This window comes from Phocoena sinus, chromosome 16 (assembly GCF_008692025.1).
Source record: "Phocoena sinus isolate mPhoSin1 chromosome 16, mPhoSin1.pri, whole genome shotgun sequence".
NCBI lineage: Eukaryota > Metazoa > Chordata > Mammalia > Artiodactyla > Phocoenidae > Phocoena > Phocoena sinus.
In genome coordinates this window covers 66,315,854-66,331,501 of record NC_045778.1, presented here as the reverse complement: position 1 = coordinate 66,331,501, position 15,648 = coordinate 66,315,854, and positions in this window count along the sequence as shown.

The following is a 15,648-nucleotide window of genomic DNA, read 5'->3' as shown; positions in this document are numbered from 1 at the left end:
GGACCTACGACATTATTTGGTTTATCTTGTGAGAGCTATAATGCAAAAGGATAAAATACAAAATGAAAGTTCGGTGTTCATCTTACCATTGAGAAAAATATGATGATTAACTGCTCTCAAGCCTGGTCCCACCCCAGGGCCTTCTCATTCCTCCTCCTTCTACCTAGAACACTGTTCTCCCCAGAATATGAATGCCTGACTCCTCACTTCATCCAGGCCTCTATTCAAATGTCCTCAAAGAAAGTTTCCCTGGTCATTCCAGCTAAAGTAGCTCCTCCCATCCCCCTCTCCCTAATGAAGCCTTATTCTTCTTCACTGGACTTATTGCCACCTCGCTTATTAGAGCTCTTCTTTCATTATCATTTGCCCCTGACTAAAGTATAAGCTCCATGAAAACAGGAATTTTTTGTTTTGTTCACCAGTGATATTTCCAGCATCTAGAACTGTGCCTGACACACATATACATTAATAAATATTGAATGAGTGGATGAAGGAACTAGCAAGCGAAGGGGTACTTGGACAGGCCTCAAGCAGATTCTGGAGAACCTTCAGAATTTCTCATGCTGCCACACATCTGTGACCATCTCACATGTGACTTTCCTATAAGGTGAAGGAACTCTCTTCTCTGACAATTCCCTCCTAGATGGTGGTGGGTACGAAACAAGTTGTGTCATCCCTCTGACCTCTATTCATTTTATTTATCAGATTAACCATCTTCCCTCCCTATTTCCTCAGCTATTCAAAAACATGCCTGCTAGGTGCCAGAAAATATGTATGAACAAACAGGGAGTGACTAAGTAGTACAGTAAGAGCCAGGATGAGAGCAGGAGGGAAATGTGAGCCAATCAGGGGCCATGTTCTGAAGGATGAATCAGGGCAGCCAGAGAAGGATGGAGACATGGGCATTCCAGGAGGAAGAAACAAAAGACACACACGTATTAGAGCAGCAGAAATGATGAAAGGAAAGAAACTAGCTAACAGACAAGGCAAAGAAGAAGAAGAATAGATGAAATTTGAGTTTCTTGTTTTGGGTGAATGAAAAGTCTTTTGTAAAGGTCTAGCCCCTAATCGCCTATAATCCAAACGCAGACTGTTCTGTAATGATCCCTATTATTCTCATATGTGTAGCAGCCACCACAGCCCGTCCTGGGCATAGCTGCTGGCAGCCACTATGAAAGGCAGGACAAGTGGCGTCCCAGGCTGTGTGAGGGACCGAAACTGCTGCCTGGGCAGCCAGTTCTGAAAACTGTCAGATAAAGATAAGCCTCACCTGGCTAGACTCTCACAGCCATGAATTTGATGATAACCTTGGTAGAGATCATCTGCCTGGTTTTATTTTCTGGTCCATGAACAAAGAGAGGCAAGAAATGACACAGAGAGTCGTTCAGGTCCTCAAGTCCCCTGCAGCTCACCTTAGGCCTGAACACACCCAGCTCACAGCTTTACATCCAATTTTATAAAGAAACCCTATAGGCAGCTAGAGAAAACCTATCCTGTATCAGACATGATACCCAGTGCTCTTGAGGATATTATCTCAATTAGACCTGATAATAGCCCAGTGAGGTCATTATCCTCATTCCCTGTCTTACAGGTGAGCAGAGGCTCTGCAGAGGTACCACGGCTTTCCCAAGAGCACTTTATTATTGAGTAAAGAAGCTGAGAGCCTCAAGGCTAAATATGTCTGCCATCGAAAGGCCGTGCTTTTCCAGTTTACATCCAGCTGCCTGGACAGCAAGATACTTATCTAAAACCAGAGGTATTTATTTGGTAAGATGAAAAGTCAGGATATGATTGGAGAGAATGGATAAAAGTGCAGCTATAAGGGAGGACACGACGTTTGTCCTCATGGAGCCCCAGGGCCCCAGTGTCCTACCTGCCATAGCCCAGTGGTCCCTCTCCCCGTGTGCCAATGCCTCATCAGGACTGAGGCCAAGTCCCTGGCCTTATTCTTCAGTCCAAACACACAGTATCCTAAGGAGTTTTTAATGATGAGGGAAATGGTTTTGAGACAAAATAACTGAAACAAAGAGATACAACATCTAGACACCATAGGGTTTTTTCTTTTTAAAAAAAAATTTTCTGTTTCTTTCATAGGTCTTAAATATGTGGGAATAAATAAATATGCCTTGATAAGAGTAACTGGGAATACATATCTCCTTTTACTGTAAGCAACTAGGTAGTTGGAAAAATATACAAACAATGGTTTCCAAATATTGAATGACAGTCATTGCAGGGCTATGATCTCTGAAAAAAGAAAAACAAGATCAGCCCTGTTTTTGCCCTAGCTCTTGACCAGAGGAACTTTATAGACCACAGAAAGGGAGGAGAGTCCCAAGCAGGTGGACAATCTTGATGGACTGAGGATACAGACATCTCAATTTGAGTGGGCTGGGACAGCTGGACTTTGTAGAGGCAAAATTCTAGAGAGGAGAGAGCTAGGCAGAGAGAGTTTCAGAAAACTCCTCTGAGCCCCCTTCACTTTGCTGCCCAGTATTAAGGTGTGCATTAGTAGGGTGAAACTCCAGAGCCAGGAATATAATGGCCAGGGATTTGTAAGCTGAACACTTTGACAGCTGAAAGGACTGAAAGGAACTTATGTTCTGACCAGCCAGGGTAGTGACTCATCATTGATCACCACTCAGAAGGACCATGCCCTAGCAGTGGAGCTAACCAGATCTAGGGTAAAGGCTTCTATGGAACTGCCCTAACAAAACTGAAAACAAGCCCTGAAAGAATTAGGCTGTTCCCCAAGCAACATAACTCCCTGCCAGAACAAAGCCTCATTAAATGACACTAAGAGAAAACAAAATGAAACAACAATGTTATGGACTGAATTGTATCCCCCCAAAATTCATATGCTGAAGCCTTAAGCCCTCTCAATGTGACTGTATTTAGAGATAGAGCTTTTTAAGAGGTAGTTAAGCATAAATGAGGTCATAAGCCCTGATCCAATATGACTAGGGTCTTCATAAGAAAAGGAAGAGACATCAGGGGAGCACGCACAAAAGGAAAAGCCATGTGACTCAACTGGAGAAAAATCAATCAAATGAAACAGATCCAGAAGTGATGGAAATAGCTAAGATTTTTTAAACATCTATTAGAAACATGCTCAAGAACAAAGAATAACATTAGCATAATAAGCGTAGATATTAAAAACATAAAAAAGAGAACCAGGGCTTCCCTGGTGGCACAGTGGTTGAGAGTCCGCCTGCCGATGCAGGGGACACGGGTTCGTGCCCCGGTCCGGGAAGATCCCACATGCCGCGGGGCAGCTGGGCCCGTGAGCCATGGCCACTGAGCCTGCGCATCCAGAGCCTGTGCTCCGCAACGGGAAAGGCCACAACAGTGAGAGGCCCGCATACCGCCAAAAAAAAAAAAAAAAAGAGAGAACCAAAGGGAACCTCTAGACATGAAAAATATATCAAAAGGGAAAAATTTACTGAATGTAATTGTATCAGAATTCTACAGAGAAACAGAACGAATTTGAGATAGATAAGGATTGATTTTAAGGAACTGCCTTGCATAATTATGGAGGCTGGAAAGTCCAAGATCTGCAAGATGTGCTGGCAGCCTAGAGACCCAAGGAAGAGCCAATGTTGCAGTTCAAGTTTAAGGCCATCTCCTGTGAGAATTCCTTCTCACAGGAGAGAAGGAGGTCAGTCTTTGTTCTATTAAGACTTTCAATTGATTGGATGAGGTTCACCCACATTATGAAGGGCAATCTGCTTTCCTCAAATTCAGGAATTATGTCTTTAATCAAGAAGACATAATCCTAAATGCCTACGTACTAAATAAGAAACCTTCAAATTACACAAAGCTTCAAATAACTTAATAAACTAAAGGGAAAAACAGACAAATCTAAAATTATAGTTAGAGATATTAATAGTCCTCTCATTAATTAAAGTAGCAAAATAATCAGTAAAGTATATAAAAGATTTGAACACTTTGCAACAACTTAACCTAATTGACTATAGACACTACACCCAAGAACAATAAAATACACTTTGTTCCCAAGTGCTCATGGAAATTTCACTGAGATAAGTAATCTTCTGGGCCATAAAATAAATTTCAATAAGTTTAAAAGGACTGAAACATGCAGCGTAGGTTTTCCGACCACATTGAAGTTAGTAATAAACAAGAGAAAATATGCAAAATCTTGAATTATTTAGAAATTAAGTAAATGGACTTGTAAATAACCCCTGGGCCAAAGAAGAAATTACCAAGGAAACTAGAAAATATTTTGAACAGGATGAAAAGAAAAACCAATGTATCAAAATCTGTGCAATACAGCAAAGCAGTCCTTAGAGGGAAATTTAAAGATGTATCCAAGAAAAGAAAAACAATCCAAAATAAAAGGTCTAAATTTCCATATTAAAAGCAAGGAAAAAAAACAAACGTTAAGTCCAAAATAAGTAGAAGAAATGAGATAAAGAACAAAAATTAATGAAAGAGCTGACAAAAAAGAGAAAAATCTATGAAACCAAAAGCCAGCTCTTTGAAAAAATAAATGAGGAAAAATAAAAACAGAAAAGAATACCCCAAAATGTTAACATTTCTTTTTCTTGGACATTTAGATTATAGTTGTTTAATTTTATTCTTTACATTTTCTAAATATTTTTAATAAGCACGAGATATAGTCATAATCAGAAAATCAAAACCTTTTTTTTTTAAATTACCACTTCTGTGTTTATTTCAGAAGAATTTCAGTGCCTTGCTCTCCAAGGAAAGACAGAACTGTCTTCCCTAAAGTCTGTTGATCAGGTAAGGTAACTCAGAGAGGGAACACCTCCTACCCAGGTTTGCCACTTAAGAGATCCCCAATCTACTCCAGATGGCTCCAGTCCTGGAATGAATACACCTGCTTCTGCTCACTACACTACACCCTTTCACCTCCTGGAGAGCCTGATATACAATTAGTCCTTGTAACCCACCAGCACTTCAAAGTAGAACTGACCTCCTTCTCTGCCTGTCCCTCTCCTTCTATTCTCTTACTCTCTAAGTCAAGTCTGAATTCTTCCTCACCTAGACAGGCTTCTCCCCACCTTCCACTCATCCTATCCCACTGCAAGTCAGATCCACTGTTCTCTACCTCTGCCTCAGAACAGCTGTGACGTCCCCTTGAGAGGAAGCTGTCCCATTGTATTCTGCAATGCATCTGCATCAGTACTGAATGTGATACTAGACCCGATTCCCATTTGGTAACTTGTGTCTATTTCCAGCTGGTCAGAATCTTGAGAAAAGGAGAGGCCTTCCCTAACCTCCTTTCCAATATATTATTGGATTCAGAATCTGCTCCACCAAGATCACATAAGTTTTTCCTGATTAAACTTTACATGTGTAACAAAGGAAGCTGATTTATGACACCACCTCTAGAAAAACAGGGTTTTATCTATAAATACTGTAACGCTAAAGACATAAAGGCAGAGTAGGGCAGTTGGTAAATCTGTTTCTCACAGGGGCATAGGTTAACAAGTCTAAAACTACTTATATACTAGACTGAACAATAAATAAATACATTGAACATAATGAGAACCATGTTTTTCACTATGAGAGAAAGAAGATAAACCACAAGTGGGAGGGTGGGGGCGTGTCTAAAATGAGCCCTGCTGGATTTGAGTCAGAGATATCAGTAGAAACTCTTGATTTATTCAAACACATATACAAATGAACACAGAAATAAGTGTACATATGGAAGAGTAAGATCCATAGATCTGTGTGTATGTGTATGTTGTATATATCATTTCCTAGCTCTGTCCACTCAGAAAGCCTAGAATCAATGACATCCCAGTGGCAATGAGCACAGCTAATACCCAGATCTTGGTTTCTAAATACCATTTCCCAATAAAGGGCCTTGAAGCATCTCACAGTTCTATAAAGTAAGAAACTGCTTTAAAAAAAAAAAAAGAGGCATAAACCAGTTACAGAAAGACAAATACTGCACAATTCCACTTACATGAGGTAGGCAAAATAGTCAGATTTCATAGAATCAAAAAGTGAAATGGTAGCTGCCAGGAGCTGGGGGAGGAGGAAACGGGGAGGTCCTAGTCATTGGGCAAAATGTTTCGGTCAAGCAAGATGAATCAGCTCTAGAGAACTGCTGGACAACATTTTACCTATAGTTAACAATCGTGTACTACAGAAAAATTCCAACGTAAAAAAACATAAGGAATGAGAGAAACAGAAAAACACTATTAGAACACTACAGTCATAGTTGCTGCAGACAATATCCTTTAATGAGTGTTAACATTAATGGGTGAAATTTTAAGGAGAAACAGGATATTTGCATAGCCTCAAAGTATGTCTCCTAAAATATTTGTTAACTACTGTGGAAATCTTAACACATCCACAAATTCGTTGACACTTCTCCCTTTAGAAGGTGGAGTTTACTTTCCCTCACCTTGAGTGACAGCTGGACTTAGTGGCTCACTTCTAACAGACAAAGTATGGAAAGAGAAAAATAGCAATTTTACAGTGTAGAAACCTGGCAGACACTACCTTCATGAAGTGATCAAAGTTAATAACACCAGTGTCTCGTCATACTGACATCATGTAACCCACAATCTGATGTAATGAGTTATCATTTCTGAGGTATCCTTCCCCAAAATCTATAACCTTAGTCTAATTATGAGAAAATAGCAGACAAAACCAAATTGAGAAACACTACAAAATACCTCACCAGCATTCATCCAAAGTATCAAGGTCACAAAAGACAAGGAAAACCCAAAAAAACTGTCAAAGGCTGGAGGAGACTAGAAAGACATGACAAATAAATGTAAGGTGGTATCTTGGATTGGATCCAGGAACGGGGGGGGAAGGATTCTTGTGGAAAAACTTGGGGGACATGAAAAAATGTCTACAATATAGTTAACAGTATTGTGCCAACAATAATTTTTTAGTTGTAAAAAACGTACCATGGTTATATAACATGTTAACATTAGAGGAAACTGAGGGGAAAATATGTGAGATCTCTGTACTATCTTCACAATTCTTCTTGTAAATCTAGAATTACTGCAAAAGGAAAAAGGGGGGGAAAATATGGCTTCAATCAGCAAATCCAAAAGTTCAACTTTGAAAGATTAATAAAACGGATAAACTCCTAGGACAACTGACCAATAAAAGAGAAAATACAATGAAAAATGAAACAAATTAAAAGAAGATCTCTACATTGAACACTACAACACATTATGAAATAGGTAAAGAAAACGCAAATAAATGGAGGGCTATATCACGTTGGTGAACTGGAAGAGCCCATGTCGAAAAGATGTCAAATTCCAAATTAATCTACCAGTTGTGAGTAATCTCACTCAAAATTCCAGCAGGTTTTCCTTTGGAAATTGACAAGGGATTCTAAATCTATGTGGAAATGTGCAAAGAAAAAACCTTGAAGAATAACAACAAAGGACTTATATTACCTGAAGTCAAACCTTCGGTAATTAGGACAGTGTGGAGGTATTGGCATAAGAACAGACAAACTGACCAAAGACACAGAAGACAGTCTAGGGACACAAACACACAAAGATGCAGTCATCTGGGCTATAACAAAAGTGAATACGCAGCACAGTAGGAAAGGCCACTCTTTTAAATTACGGGCGCTAATTCAATTGGATATCCATATGGGGAAACATGACCCCTACCACACACCACTCACAAACATCAGTTTCAGATGAACAGTTGGCCTAAATGCTGAAAGGAAAAACGTAAAAATTTTATAAGAAAACACAGAGAATACTTTTTTACATTAGACTAGACAAAGATGTCTTAACCAGTATCACAGAAAGCACTAGCCAGGGGACTTCCTGGTGGTCCAGTGGTTAAGAATCTGTCTTGCAATGCAGGGGACGTTGGTTTGATCCCTGTTCAGGGAACTAAGATCCCACATGCTGTGTGGCAACTAGGCCCACGTGCCACAACTAATGAGCCTGCAAGCCACAACTAGACAGAAGCCTGTGCACTGCAATGAAGAGCCCACATGCCACAACAAAAGATCCCGTGTGCCACAACTAAGCCCAGATGCAGCCAAAAAATAAATAAATATTTTAAAATTTTTTTTAAAAAAGGCACTAGCCATAAAGGAAAAGATTGATAAATTACGCTATACTGCAATTGAGAACTTTTCATCAAAAGACATCATTAAGAGATTTTTTTTAAAGCCACAGATATATGTATTTGCAATACACTTATCTAACAGAAGACTCATCCAAAATATATAAAGAAATCCTGTAATCATTAAGTAAAAGACAGCCCAATAAAATAGGCCTAAGACTCGAACGGGTGCTTCTCTTTTGCTTCACAAAAGAGACTATCTAAATTAGCTAACGTAGATGAAAAGGTGATTGGTTTCAGTTAGTCAACAGGGAAAAGCAAGATTAAAAAGCTACAGATACCGCCATGCCCCCACCAGAATGGTTACAATGAAAAAGGCAAACCATGCCAAGTGTGGGAAAGGATGTAAATCAACTGAGACTCTTACACACTGCTGCTGGTAAAAGTACAAATTAGTACAACTATGTTGAACAACCATTTAGCAGTAGCTGCTAAAATTGAACATATGCATTCCTACAACCCAGCAACTTTACTCCCAAGAACATACCCAGCAGATATGGGTACATATGTTCACCTAAACACATGTGCAAGAACGTTCATCGTACCATAATAATACCCGAAAATTCAAATAACCAGGATGTCCATCAAGAGTAAGGTGAGTATTCATAAAAATACAATTGCATGATGTGGAACCAAATAAATCAGAAACACAAAAAAGTATAATTTGAAGTTCAAAAACGGGTAAAACTGATCTAAGGCATTATAAGGCAGGGTTGCGGGTAATCGGTGTCAGGAGGCCAGGTGGCATCCAAGGTGCTGATAATATTCTGTGTTTTGATCTGGAGCTGATTCGACAGGTATGTTCAGTTTGTGAATATTCATCACGTGATACATTTTGATTTGTGTACCTTTCTAAATGTATGTTATACACATTAATAAGTTTACTGGGGGACAAAAAGTTATATACATGCGTCTAAAAGGCATGTATATAGGTTACCAAGAGAGATATGAGCACCGTCAAACACACACTTTACTGATCAAGTGGCGTCCAAGAGCCTGTGTATGGGGTCAGCCAGTGGAAACAGAACTGGGAGGAAATAAAGATCCCCAATCAGCCGGGATGTAAGGCTCCGGTTAAAACAGCTCCTTTTGGCGAGCAGTCCTTGACTCAGTCGTCCCCCCTTTCCCATTTCTCTCTCCTTTTCCATCTCTAGTTCTTCTGCACGAGAATAGGGTTGGAGAGAGACAGCTCACATTGGACTCACTCCATCCCGAACCGTGTTTCCTAACCACCTCCCAAGTCAGGATGCCAAAGTCTAACAAGCAGCTTTCTGGGGGGAATGCAGTGCCAGGAAGACCAACTCTAAAGACCAGAGAAAACAGAGGCAGGTCACCAATGTGTCCGCCAAAGCTCTTCATGGGATAAACAAATGTGAAGACATTGGGAAAACATGTTTTCTGTCAGTAAGAAACTTGAGGCCCTGTCCTTCACCCTGCTATCAATCAAAGTATCTTGGTGATTTCATCTCAGAAAAAATATACGCTCTGATGACACCTGGGTCTTACCTGTGGACTATAAAGTCAAGATTTAAGAACAACGTAATGCAGGAAGCTTAGGGATTAATTAGGATTATCGAAATTCATCCTTAGATCACCAACTAAGCTCTGATTTAATGCCAAGTTCTTTCAAATGGGGGAATGCGCAGAACCATGTGACTGGCCTGTAGAAAACTGGAGTTGACCCTCTGTGACTCCCTTAGAACATGTGTCTTTAAAGTGTCCCCTCCATTGTCTGGCCTCCTGTGGCATTTCATGAGTCAGAATGTCCCAGGGACGGAGACACTTCCTGAGCTACCAACATGCTGGTGACCATTTTGAATCCTCACTGGGCACTTGTTGAGGTAGCTTCCTGGTCATGGTCACACTGGGTGTTTTTCCAGACCATGCTCAGGATCAACTTCCCTGCAATGCCCTTCCAATCACCCTTTCCCCCACCCTGCCCCTCCCCATGGCACCTGTGCCCCCTAGACACAGTTCTATCACTGCAGGGCTCACATGATGGCATAATTCCTTCAGTGGCTTTCTCCCCTACTGGACTTTGACCTTTACAAGGGTGGGGACAGTAACTTATACATGTTATCCACTGCTCCCTGCACAGTACTTAGTATCTTTTTTGCTCCTTCTGATAACACATGTAATACAAGGCAATATAAAATTCACACCTCAGAGAGATACAGAGTGTAGGCAATGAAACTTCCCCCAGAATCTTTCTGTCACAAGATAACCAATGCCAGTTTGGTGCGTATTTTGTCAACAATTTGTGTATCAAAAAATATAAATTATTAATAATTATAGTTTTTCCTGAAGATGGAACCATTGCCTACATGCCATTTTGCAAACTGCTTTTACCACTAAGTAGCATAAGACAGGAGCACACTTCCCTCATGAAGTACATGGCTCTGCCTTATTCATTTTAATAGTTGCACAGTACTCCATCTTTGGGAGGTCCTATAGTTTACTTACCTACTCCTCTACGGAAGGACTTCTGCATTATATCCATTTTCCTTGTTATACAAACAATACCACTGTAAACTTTTTTGTGCGTATCGTTTTGTGCCCACAGGGAGTATCTTTCTGGGTTACATTCTAGAAGTTGAAAGCCTGGGTCCTTACAGCTCTCCTTCCCCTCTGCAGAGAACTGGTGCAGTGTCCGTAGCAAACTGTGCCCCAGAAATGATTAACTGACCAAACAATGGGAGTCAATAAAAGAAATGGTCCTAAGAATACAATTTCTGTACCACTGCTAAAGCAGCTTTTGGAAACTGGCCCCTTGTGTTGTATGTGGTCCCTTAATATACAAGGATACACATGACAAACTCCTTCCCGCTAGGCTAAAGGCAAGGTCTTATTTGAATTTGTTCAATTCAGCAAATATTTTGAGCCTACCCTAAGCTAGAAGCAGGGCATACAATTACCAGCTGTAATTTCTGGTAAAAATTTGATGACTCCTGCTGAAATACTAAGCATCGTTACTAGCTTATTTCCCTTTATGCCTCGTTTGCTAGGAAGTTCAACACTCAGTGCTGATAAGAACTCTTTGGCCTCAGATTTCTGCTATATGCACTTGCCCTCCTTAGTGTTCATTGCACTGCTTTCTTACGTTTTTTTAACCCATATTTCTATAGTTCTATTGTATATGCAACTGAATTCAAATTCATGTCAAGGGGAATAACAATAACTAATTACTTTATAAAGAATTTACATGTGTCATTTCATTTAATCCTCAATTTTTAAAAGTTGTCATGAAGGTAGGACAGGGATTACCACTGTCATCTCAGATTTTCAGTAAACCGAGAATCAGGAAGATTAAGTGACTCACCCAAGACAACATGGCCAGGAAAACACAGCTTTGAGAATCTAACCGGGGTCTCATAATTTTGTAACTGAAAAAAAAAAAGAAAAATGAATTTATGCACCGAGTCAATATGAACACGCTTTACCGTGAAGTACACTCACCTTCTCTCACCCAGGCACCCACCTTCTCTAAATAAACAAATCAGAAGTTCTTGGGGGAGAGGCAGGGGAAGCAGAAGCCTGCCTCAGTATGTACCGAGACTAACAGTGCCCTCCACCATCACACACGTCGCGGTCTTTAACCGTGATTTCTCACTTTGCACCACAACACAGCTATTTCTCTGTCTCTTATGACTCCACCTAATTATTCCAGAATCTCCCAGAAATGTTAACTCACATGGCAGAAGGAGTGAAGAGGGAGGTTGGGGGAGGGGGTTATGTAGGGAGAAGGATCGGGGGTGGGGAGGGGAGAGAGAGAGTAAAAGGATAGAGTCAGCCAGTGAAAGATCCTTTCCAATGTCCAAACAAAACCCTTCCTTTTCTCCTTTGCTTTGCTATTTTGATGGCTGGGAGGAGTATGCTTTTTACACTGTGGCAATACAAATAGAACTAGGAGCTACATTTCACAATTTATGTAGCAGTTTCAGATCATTTTGAAAATCTATTAGAGTTGCAACAGTTAAAAATTTTTCCTCCTGGGAGAGTTTTTAGGAGGCATGGACCTGCTACCCTCCCAGCATCATGTATTTATGACCCGTATCCTGGGCATTTCACAGGCTGGTTCCTATTAATTTGCCCTACCAGCCTCTCTGAATACTTGACTCAGGGCTTTTCCCTGCTCATCTCTGGTATCATTCTTCTCTTTCCTTGGAGCTTGCTTACCTGACTCTCCATTGACTTTTGAAACCTGTGGATCACTCTCTAGATGAGACTTCAGATGGGCTGTCTTCATCCGCTCCCTAGCTGATGACAAGCCCTGGTACCACGGTGCCTCGTGACCACTGCCTGCTGCCCCAGCTCTGTAGACTCTAGTATCCGATGGTGATGGTTAATTGTATGTGTCAGGGTCTCTTTCACCCTCCCTCTCTCTCTCTCTCTCTCGTCCACTTTGAAGGGGTTTCAGACACCTGTTATTCAAAGTCCAAGCTGGTAGAACAAGTGTTTGGCACTTTTGTGAATCCTGCATTGCAGCTGAAGTGGTAATGTTCTTTAGGTAAGGGACATTCAGAGTCAAGAAAAGCTTGTTCTAGCAAATGGTGAAATTTCCAAAATGTATCTTTCTGGGACAGATCTGTGTTCCAAGCACAGTCTCGCACATCACCTGCCTTCTCGACAGCTCCACCGGGGTGACAAAGCAGCTTCAGCTCCACAAGTGCAGAACCAAACTGGCCTTCTTCCCCACCTCCAACTGTCTCCAGGTTCCCCATCATAGAAAACGGCATTTCTGTATGTTCAAAGAAGAAATGCTGGAGTCATTCTGACACCTCCTTCTCCCTCAATCATCAATTTTACCTGCTGGATATTTCTCCAATATATTCTTTACTCTCCCACCTCACTACCCTTTCAAACCACCATGATTTCATGACTCAGCTATAATGGCTCCTGGCCAGTCTTCCCACTCCTCACTCTTGACTCTCTTCAATTAGCTTCAACATTAGAACGCGCTTTTAAAAACACAAACCATTGCATAAACATTCCCATGGCTTCCTATTGCTTTTAGAATTAAGTACACAGATTTGGCTTTGGCTTACAGAGGCCTGCATAGGTCTGAGCCCTGCAAATCTCTCTCATAACATATTGGCCTTCTTTTGTTTGCTCAAATGCACTGTGTTTCCTGCCCCAGAGCCTTTGCACATGCTGCTTGTTGATATCTGCATGGAATGCTGGGCCCCTATTCAAGGTCACTCAGCCAACCCCTCGTCATCCCTCAGGTCTCAGCTTAAATGGCACCTTCTCAAGGAAGCTTTCCTGACCCTCTGTAAAGAGCTCTCACAGCACCTTGTGTTTTTTCATAGTATTTATGAAAACATAATCATTTCTTAAATAATTTATTAAATGCCTATCTCCCCCTCCCTAACCCCAATTCCCAAACTGTAAGCTCAGTGAGGGCAGAGACTATACCAGATGATATCCTACTTTCTATGTATACAACTGTGAACAAGATAGACGCAAAGAAAAACACTCAGTGAAGGTCCTTGGGAGGACAGATGGGAAATAAAGCGGGAGAATCAGTGAGAAGGACAGTTGGTTCTTTTTTGAACAAATTTCTCCTTTATGTTTGGAATACAGGAAAAATAGTTTCCTAGATGACTTGAAGGAAAGTTGTTTTTGAAGAAGTATGTGCATTTGTGTATGTATAAATATCAATATATTTTCTTTCTTCCTCATTACTTTAATAAGGAAATCCAAAAAATCCAAGCTTAGGCTTACACATAAAACTTGACAAAAATGGAACCATTTGAAGGAAAGGCATCAATTAAAAATCAAGACCATGTTCAGAAAACTCAACTCACTATGGCAAACCACCATCTTCCTGGATTCCAAATAACAGGAATAAACAAAGAACTGAAGAAATCCCTGGTGTCTACTGTACTTTTTGTGTGATAATCTTCTTTTAATAACCTTTTTTCCCCCTCTTCCAAAAACTGCACAGGTCCTTTGGGGACACTAAAAATTTTCCAAATCTTTGGTGGTGGCATCAGTGTAGTTCTAGAATTCATTGCTGTGGGACAGCATCGAATCTGTTTCAGCATCGAACTGAAAATGAGAAATGTCCAAACAGCTGCTAGATTGGAAAGTCTGTGCAGCAGGGTTCACACCAGTCCAATGTTACCTGGGCTCAGGGCTGCTGAGGGTAATGAGACCACATGACAAACATCCAAACACATCCATTCCACAACCGGCAACCCCGCCACAGCTGTCACCCTGAGAGATCAAACACTCCTAACATACAGCTGCTATCCAAACTACCTTTGCAACTATCTTTACGTACATAACCTACAAGTAGTACATGGCTACTTCTACCTGTTGAGGTTCAAAGAATGAGGCCTTGGGGAAGTGTCTAAAAAACATTTGGGGTCAAGTCTGGTGCCTAACTGGAAGGTCAAGCAGAGTAACATAATGTTTTGGTTTTCATAATACCTCCTACGTATTATCAAGGACATAGAAAGTCTCTTATATCACTTGGCTTTTCTACAGGCACTGCCCAAAGAGGACTTCTTTTCTGCTTGCATTTCTCAAAAAATTGTCTTGAGCTGTAGCAGCATGTAAGAAAACTGCCCTTACGTTTTCCATGGAAGTAATGGACCACCTGCATTAGAATCATGGGGTCGAGGGAGCTTGTCAAAATGCAGATTTCACAGCCCCATTCAGAACGTGAGGAAATTAAAATGAATCCACTGATGGAGAATAAACAAGGGAGTCCAAGGGGGCTTCTGACAGGACCTAAAGAATAAGAGGCACTGACCTGGGGGAAGGAGGATGCAGAGTGCTTGAGGCAGGGGAAACCAACGCAGGAAGACTACATGGGGGCATGCTTCAGAGAGTGGAAGGGGGGTGTAATGGGAGGTGGGTGAGAAGGAAACCAGATAGGATGGGGCAGAAGGAGCGGGCTGGGAATGGCGAGTCCTTGAAGAATCTTAAGCAGTCGAATACGGTGGGTGGTTTGTGTTTTGTAAAGACTGCTCTGATGCTGAGTGGAGAAGACATCTGGAGGGGCAAGAGACAAACTCAGAAGACCATGCAGATCTGGATGAGGCTAGTAAAAGTGGAAACAGAGAAATGTACAAGTCCCAGGGACACACACTCACAGACTGAAGGTCAGGGTAAGGGGGAGGAAATTTGGGACAACAGCCAATTTTGCAGCTTCTACAAGGGGAGAGCGGTGCCTTTTGCTCAGATGGGCAAGGCTGGGCATCAAGACGTCCCCTTGGACCTGTTCAATGCATTGGGTCTTACCTGTAAGGTGGAGATAATTCCACCAGCCTGAATGGCTTTTGTAATGATTGGAGATAATACATGCAAAGTTCTTTAAGAAACAGTAGGAGCTCAATTAATAAAAAATATTTTATTTTTTTAAATTAAGCATCAGAATATTTGTTGGTACACTGGACACGTTTAGGCTATAGTTCTTCCTTTTTCTTCCTAAAAACACCATTGTCTTGAAGCTAAACTGAATAACGCCCGCCACACAAATCCAACCTCAGAGATCTCGCACAGAGATTTTCTCTGCCTAACTCCAATGTCCAATAC